Source organism: Ruditapes philippinarum, unplaced genomic scaffold, assembly GCF_026571515.1.
Source record: "Ruditapes philippinarum isolate M1 unplaced genomic scaffold, ASM2657151v2 ctg1620_1_1_1_1, whole genome shotgun sequence".
Classification (NCBI taxonomy): domain Eukaryota; kingdom Metazoa; phylum Mollusca; class Bivalvia; order Venerida; family Veneridae; genus Ruditapes; species Ruditapes philippinarum.
In genome coordinates this window covers 429,996-439,008 of record NW_026858094.1, presented here as the reverse complement: position 1 = coordinate 439,008, position 9,013 = coordinate 429,996, and positions in this window count along the sequence as shown.

Genomic DNA, 9,013 nt, shown 5'->3' with positions numbered 1-9,013 from the left:
GGGGGTAATGGAAATCTCACTCTTTACATTTTCATGTAACATTTTTAGCATTTGTGCATTTAAATCAATTCCAAACAACATAATTGTGTAATTAGTGTGTTGCGATCACAGTATTTTTAGTAATTGGAAAATATCTCAAATTAGGTAAACTTTCTTTTTCCTGATTTTGTTAAATTATTTATTGTTAACTTTATGAATGTTAATTTGATTATGTTACATGAGCCGCGTCAAGACAAAACCAACATAGTGCGTTTGCGACCAGCATGGATCCAGACCAGCCTGCGCCTCCGCACAGTCTGATCAGGATCCATGCTGTTCGCTTACAAACCCTATAACAAGTAGTGAAACTGATAGCGAACAGCATGGACTCTGATCAGACTGCGCGGATGTGCAGGCTGGTCTGGATCCATGCTTGTCGCAAACCCATTATGTTAGTTTTGTCGTGACGTGGCTCACATATATCTTATAAGAGTAGTCTGGTGTTTTATATAACTAAAACATAAACCAGACATAACATACATGTACATGTAGTTGTGATTTGATAACAAATGTGTTGTGTATAGAAGTTGTTTTATTTATTTTATAATTATTTATATTGATAGAATAATTTTTAAATTTTGGGTTTTATTTTGTTATTTTTTAAACCCCAGTTTTTGTTTTTTTGTTTCCCCTAGGACATTTAAAAAGAAAAAACTTCACCTTAGGGGCAGAAACCCGGGTTTAAAGTTTTAAATTAAAATTTTAAAATGGATTTACCTTTTACTGCACTGATTTTAACCCCAATTTAATTAAACTTACAATTTCTTTGGTATTAAATTGGGCTGAGTAAATTTAAAAAAAATGAAGAATTTTCTTTGGAATATTTTGTTTTGTAATCATATATTGTGTTTAAAACATGAATATTTTTTTAAAATTTTTTAATAAAAATACGGGGAAAGTTATCAATGAAAATATTTTTCTATATTCCCAAACTGTTGCATTTCATTGTCAGACTGACCAATAGCACATCATATTTTTGTATGTAAAAATTATCACATTTTAAAATTGTTTATATATAACTTACTTTTTTATCAACCAGATTTACACTTAACATTTTCCATTCTTATATAGGTGCCAGAATATGATCAAGCTCTGGAATGGTCAAGAATCATGATCAAAATTTTGTATCTTAGATTCTCATTTTTTTAAGTTCACAGATAATGTATTTAGTATTTAGTATTTAATAAACATAATAATAATGGATATAAAATGACTTAAATAAATGCTGCATTTTAAGACAAATTCAATCACAGTCTTTAGTGAAATCGGTCTTAATCTGGAATTGATTCTAAAAGTCCAAAAAGGGTGAAACGTTTTGATAAACTATTCTGTTTTTTCTATATAAAAAATATATTTTAGTGAGGAGTAGCACTTGTTTTTCACTGTCTTGAAATTTGTCATTTATTCTGTATTGAAATTTTTTTTATAAAACTAGAACTGAAATATATACTTGTAATAGGAAGCATAATTTAAGATATGTTTGTGCCTTTCCTCATACTAGCTTATTTAAAAAAAATACCATTATCTAACTAAATGTTCATTCTTAACTTAATCCTTTCTACTACTAGAAAGTGGAATGGGTATATATGTTCTTGCAGGCAACACAAAAGTTATCAATAAATTTTTATTTAAAGATACATTCTCCTTTTATTCAGGGATTTTTAACCCGTAAATCACATGTATTTAAAATTTTAGAAGGTTTGCGTTCCCCTTTTAAACTTTCTTTAATTTTTTTAATTGCAAAATTTACATGTGTGTTTTTCAAATCATGATGCAGTTTGACACCCGGAGGCCCCTTTTCCCATTTTGTTTTATTTTGCGTTTTAAAAAAGAAGGAAAATCATTTTTTTTTGGAACATTTCAATGTCCCCGTGTCTTTCATTCCCCCTTATAAGGGGGCTTTTTTCTTTGCCCCATCCTTTTGGTTTTTTTTCATTTCCCCCTCCTTTCCCGAGAGTTCAAATGAACCCTTGATTAAAAATTAATCAACTTTTTCAATCAGCAAAAATTGTAATCATCGTATTTATATATAATTTTTGAATACATTACTCTTGGGATAACATTATATTTTTATGCCACCGCAATCTGCGATGCGGTGGCATATAGCGATTCACCTGTGTGTGTGTGTGTTTGTTTGTGTGTGTGTGTGTGTGTGTGTGTTATATAGATTATATAGTGAACTTAAAAAATCTTCTTGTGAAAAACTACTAGTCCAATTTCAACCAAACTTGGCAGGATTGTTCCTTGGGTGAAGGGCTTCCAAAGTTGTTCAAAGAATTTCATTCCATGCAGAAATCTGGTTGCCATGGCAACCAAAAGGAATTTTAAGAATAAATTAAAAAAATCTTCTTGTAAAGACCCAAAAGGCCTAGAGCTTAGATATTTTGCATAAGGCATTGTCTGGTAGACCTCTTACAAGATTGTTCAAATTATAGCCCTGGGGTCAAAATTGGCCCCGCCCCGGGGGTCATTGATTTTCACTATGTACATATAGTAAAAACTTTAAATACCTTCTTGTAAAAACCCAAAAGACCTAGAGCTTAGATATTTTGCATAAGGCATCATCTGGTAGACCCTTACCAAGATTGTTCAAATTATAGCCCTTGGGTCAAAATCGGCCCCGCCCCGGGGTCATTGATTTTCGCTATATGTACATATAGTAAAAACTTAAAACACCTTCTTGTAAAGACCCAAAAGGCCTAGAGCTTAGATATTTTGCATAAGGCATTGTCTGGTAGACCTCTACCCAGATTGTTCAAATTATAGCCCTTGGGTCACAATCGGCCCCGCCCCAGGGGTCATTGGTTTTCCTTATATGTTTATAGTAAAAACTTAAAAAAATTCTTCTAGCAATTGACAAATGCTAGAGGTTAGATATTTTGCATGAAACATTGTGTTGTAAACCTCTAGCAAGATTGTTCAAATTATAGCCCTGGGGTCAAAATTGCCCCCGCCCTGGGGGTCATTGATTTCAATATATACATATAGTAAAAAATAAAAAAATCTTATTGTCTGAAGGTACAAGGCTTAGAGCTTTAATATTTTTTAAATAATATCATCTCAAGGTACTCTACCAAAGTTGTTCAAATTTTGCCTCTTGTGTCAAAATTAGCCCCGCCCCTGGGAGCCATAGGTTTATCTTATATGTATATAGTTAAAACTTAAAAAATCATCTTCTCTAAATTTACAAAGGATAGAGTTAAGATATTTTGCATGAAACATTGTGTAGTGAACCTCTAGCAAGATTGTTCAAATTATAGCCCTTGGGTCAAAATTGGTTCCGCCCCGGGGGTCATTGATTTTCATTGAAAAAAAAAGTATATTTTTGTCTGAAGGTTCAAGGCATAGAGCTTTGATGTTTGATATATAATATCATCTATAGGTCCTCTACCAAAGTTGTTCAAATGTCAAAAATTGGCCCTGCCCGGGGGGCAGTGATTCTCATTATGTACACGTATTAAAAACAGAAAATAAAACAAACGTTTTCTGAATGAGAGAAAGCTATAGCTTAGATATTTGACTTGAAATGTTGTTTGATGGACCTGTATCAAGATTGTTATTAAACCCTTGGGTCAAAATTATGCCTTGTCCAAGGAGACAGTGACCTACTTTCTTGTCCTTTGATGTACAGCAATGACATTTTGACCATGTGCACAGTTTTAGTTGTAAAATTGAACTTTGACCTAGATTTTGATGATGTGACCTACTTTCTTGTCCTTTGATTTACAGCTATGAAATTTGAACCATGCGGTGGCATAGCATTTTTCTCAAATGCAATCTTGTTTTATCATATATATATAATATATTCAAGGCTCCTTATGGTTGCTGCTGTTTATGTATGTATATATATATATATGTATATATACTTTATATATTTTGTTTTTAATTCTAAAGTACTTTGTATTATTTTATACTTACTATTTGTTGAGCATGTTGCCTATGTGTAAAAAATACCCAAAAATATACCAAATAAAATATTTAAATAACTTGTTTTGTTGTGTAATTTTATTGTATTTTATAAATCCTGCTGTTGACTGCACAAAATTTTTGTCGTAATTTTGTGTACTTGTTGATACCAATGATTCATGAATTTATGCTACATGTACATGCAATATTCATGATCTGGAAAATTATGAATAATTTACTGTAGTTTTACTTGAACTTCATAGTTTGATTAGCTGCAAAAATCAAAGCACTGAAAGTACTGGAAACCAGCACTGTATCAGAACAACATATTTCATAGCTTAGTGGGTACCTTCTTATATAGCTACGAAGATACAGCTAGGTGGTTTATATAAGGGGCAGTAGGAAGCAAAGCTGTAAATGTTTTATATAATTAAAAGCATTCATATTTCTGACATTTCTATATGGTTTACAGGTACATACTTTGATGTAAATAGACACTGTTTCCAGAACAATTTCTTTGAAAATTTAATGCCCTTTTTTGTATTTTCATCTACATTGAAATTCGTATTTTTACTTTTTTTCATGAGTATCAACTTGAGGAATAGAATTGCATGCTACTATCTTTTGGTATAAAATTCATCCAGCCTCATCCCTTTCAATCCATACAAGAATTTGTAATAGAGTACCCAACGTCTCCCGCCTCGGGGAAGTTTTATATGAAGCATAAAAATGTGCTATTTCAAAAGATTGAGGTATGGATCTCAGGACTTTTAGTCCAAAATTATGATCAATGCTACATCTGCAAATGCAACAATAAATTTACTAAAGAAATTAAATGAAACACGGAATTTAAAAATCTATAATGTTAAACTTTGACCTCTAAGTCTGACCTTGACCATGGAGGTAGGGGTGCAGGTGTTGTGCATGACATATCGTCTTATTATTGTAACTATTTGTGCCAAGTATTTTCAAAATCCTTTAAACTATGAAGAAGTTATAGATCGGACACAAAATATACCCTATAACAGACTATGTTAATCTTTGACCTTTAAGTGTGACCTTTACCTTGGAGGTAGGGGTGCAGGTGTTGTACTGGACACATTGTCTTATTATTGTGACTATTTGTGCCAAATTATTTTAAAATCCTTTGAACTATGAAGAAGCTCTAGATCGACACAATATATACCCTATAACAGACTATGTTAATTTTTGACCGCTAAGTGTGACCTTGACCTTGGAGGTAGGGATGCAGGTGTTGCACATGACACATCGCCTTATTATAGTGACTATTTGTGACAAGTATTTTAAAAATCCTTCGATATATGAAAAAGTTAAAGACCGGACACAAATATACCCTATAACAGACTATGTTAATCTTTGACCTCCAAGTGTGACCTTGACCTTGGAGGTAGGTGACCGATTGTTGCGCATGACACATTGTCTTATTGTTGTGAAAAATTGTGGCAAGTATTTACAAAATCCCTTCAAAGATAAGAAAGTTATAGACCGGACACGACATATACCATCAAATAGACAATGTTGACCTTGAATGAGCAAGTGGGACCTTGAACCTGGAGGTAGGTGTCTGGTTGTTGCTCATGACACATCGTCTTATCATAACAAACATTTGTGCCAAGTTATTTCAAATTTCTTTGATAACTGACAAAGTTATGGGCCGGACACGAAAGTGTGACAGACTGACGGACAGACGAACGTACTCACAAAATGGTACTTAAATGACTTTTCCTTTGATCTTTTTGGCCATTTTTAGTCACACAAGGCTTAAAAAAAGACACACAAGTAAAAACAGAATGAATAGGATCAAAGAGAATTTACTGTTACCCATTGTTCTCAAAGTTACACAAGTATCTCTGGGTTCGTACGGAAGGACGGACAGACGGATGGAGCCTTTTTCTATATTCCCCTTTTTTCTTCAAAAAGGCAGAAGACAATTAACCACAACCAATAAATTTGATAATCTTAGTATAGTAGCCTATTTTCATCTATGTATTAACAACTTTTTTGTTGTCTTGACGATAGCCTATTAAGTATTTGTACGCTTTATATCGTGGCTACATGTACTTTGTAGCACACTGCAACTACTGTCCTAGGATGATGACTTGAGCCTTTGTTTACATAACAAAGACCATTAACAATGCGAAAAATAGGTTGGGCAGATCAATGCCACAAGCTATAAAAATGAAAATAAAACTACATGTTATCATATGTCTTGTTTGCACAGTAGGTAGAGCAACCGTGTCAGTAATGTGTTTTACCCGTACAGGCAGAAGTTCGACTACTGGTAAGACACTGTTGTTGTTTTTTTTACCTCAGAACAGTCAATTGTTCAGAAAACAAGTTTGACCGGTTTTTTATATATACATACATGAATATGAGATCGAATATTTAATTACACTGCTTTCAAAAAATACAAAAAGAAAAAAGAATAGAAATAAAAAAAAAATATATATGCTTTAAAATATACATCATAAGAAGAAAACAAAAAGGAAAACGAAATATAAATAAATAATAATGATAAAAAACAGAGCAAGAAGAAAATATAAAATGGCACTACGTGGGGGTCGAACCTATGAGTATAAAACACTAAAAGTTACAATAATTTCGATCTACCGACAGAGCCATAACGGTCATACACCAACGATACTGTAAGAATAATGCTATATAGTATATGTAAGTGTTTACTTTTACGATATCGGATAATAATCTAGATAACCCCGTTTTTGGACTTTCCCATGTACCGTTAAGACCAAATTATCATCCTAGGACAGTACTGTGTAGCTGGAGACACAAAAGTTATAAACGAGCCAAAAAAGCTTTTTTTTATGACAATAGCCTTAACAAGCCAAAAATCGTTCAACCAAAAAACCCTTTAAATTTACGCAAGTACTTGGACAACATTGCATTAATAGTACATGTACTATAAGAGAAATAGTCTGGACTCAAAACTTTAAAAATAAAAATCATTAAAGGGCCATTCTGTAGCAGGCAACACAAAAATCATTATGATCTACAATTAAGCACAATTTCCAGTCCCAATTCTAAATACACCCGGCTAATAAAGCCACTGATAGTCCAATCAATGCCATTTAAGATGACTTATGCAGTACTAGTTTGCTTGATGACACATACTTGGAAACCATTCAATTTGAACATTCATCAAAATATTGTAAAACAAAAATGCAAGGTGAGACAATAAATTTTAGAGTGGTTAATTGTTCCTTTTTGTCATTTATTTTGCCAAGGACTGAATTCTTAGGAGATATAACCCAGACAAAATTAAAGGCACTCCACTGAGGTTTAAAAGCCTAAAAACATAACATTTGAATTTCTTACATAAATGAGCTTGGGCACTTTAAACAGAAATATATGCAAAGATAGTTAAGAAATATACTATGAAATAAATTAAAAATTGTATTTTAATGATTTTCTAAATAGCCCGATTTGAGTGAAAAGCGTTTAAACGCTTTTCATTTTTGGTCATTTTCTTACAATTTGAATATTTAATCTGGAAAAAAACGAAGTGCGCAAATGATCTGAAATTTTGCACAAAGATTAGTGATGTAAACCTACATCAAATGGTACATTTATCTGGAAAAATATTTTCAGTCCCATCATGTCAAAATACCTCAGTTGAGTCCCTTTAAAGTATGAAAATTTACAAAGGGCAATAACTAAACAAGAGTCGCTCACCAGAAACAACTGCTTATCAGTGTTGGAATGTCAATATATTCTAATATTTAATTTGAGCATAGAATATGTTTAAACAATGATTTGAAGAAATGCCATGACCTGGGGCATTTAAGCTTTAGCTTAAACGGGGCTTATCAAATTAATATGAGCAAACTTGATAAAAGACTACCTAAGAATGCTACAAAGTTTGGTGATCATCTATCAATTATTTCAGTAGGAAATGATGTTCGAAGGCTTTTTCTATTTTTAGCTTTAGTGGCCCCTAAAAGGGGCTAATCAAATTAATATAAGCAAACTTGATAAAAGAGTACCCAAGAATGCTACAGACAAAGTTTGGTGATCATCCATCAAATTGGTTCAGAAGTAGAAGATGTTTAAAGGTTTTTCTATTTTTAGCTTTAGCGGCCCCTAAAAGCGGCCAATCAAATTAATATGAGCAAACTTGATAAAAGATTACCCAAAAATGCTACAGACAAAGTTTGGTGATCATCCATTAATTAGTTCTGTATGAGAAGATGTTTAAACGTATTTCTATTTTTAATTTTAGCGGCCCCTAAAAAGGGGCTAATCAAATTAATATGAGCAAACTTAATAAAAGACTACCCAATAATGCTACAGACAAAGTTTGGTAATCATCCATCAATTAGTTTTTTTTCTCAAAAAATCAAACTTATAAAAATTATTTTTAAAACATTGCATTGGATAAAATAATTACACATTGTAAACAACAAAACAATTAAATCCAAACTGGGATTTGAACCCAGGCCTTCTGTTACAAAGTAACAGCAGTTCTACCATTAAACTATCTGGATGCAAAGTGTTGCTTGTTGTTACAATCTGCATTACAAAGTCCTCACCTTGCTCTCTTGTATATTTCTTTTTTTTTCTTCCATTGCTATTTATTTGGTTATGAGCTTGACTGTTTTGACTTAAACTCAGTCTTTTGTTAAACTTAATGATCTCAAAAAGCCTTGTGTGAAGAACACACTGAAATCTGCTTAGTTGAAAAATATCTAAAAACAAAAAGTTAAAAAGAAATAAAGAACGCTTGATTTTTTTAGTGCTTGATAGAAAATTTTACATTATCAAGGCTCTTTTACTATGTTCAATTGGGGCAAACAAATTTTTCAGATCCATGTGACAGTTATAGGTCTTTGAGATTGACCTATTATGCTCTCAAAAAAGTGTATAAAATTTCAACTCGCTTCAAAGCCAGATCTCAGATGTCAATGGAAAATGAAAATATTTGAGGTGGTACACCAAAAGGCAAATATAGTTGGTATGTAATAAATGTAAATATGAGTCTAAAAGGGGCATTAGAGTAGAGTTACCTCCTCCTGTGTACAGGTTGGAGGCA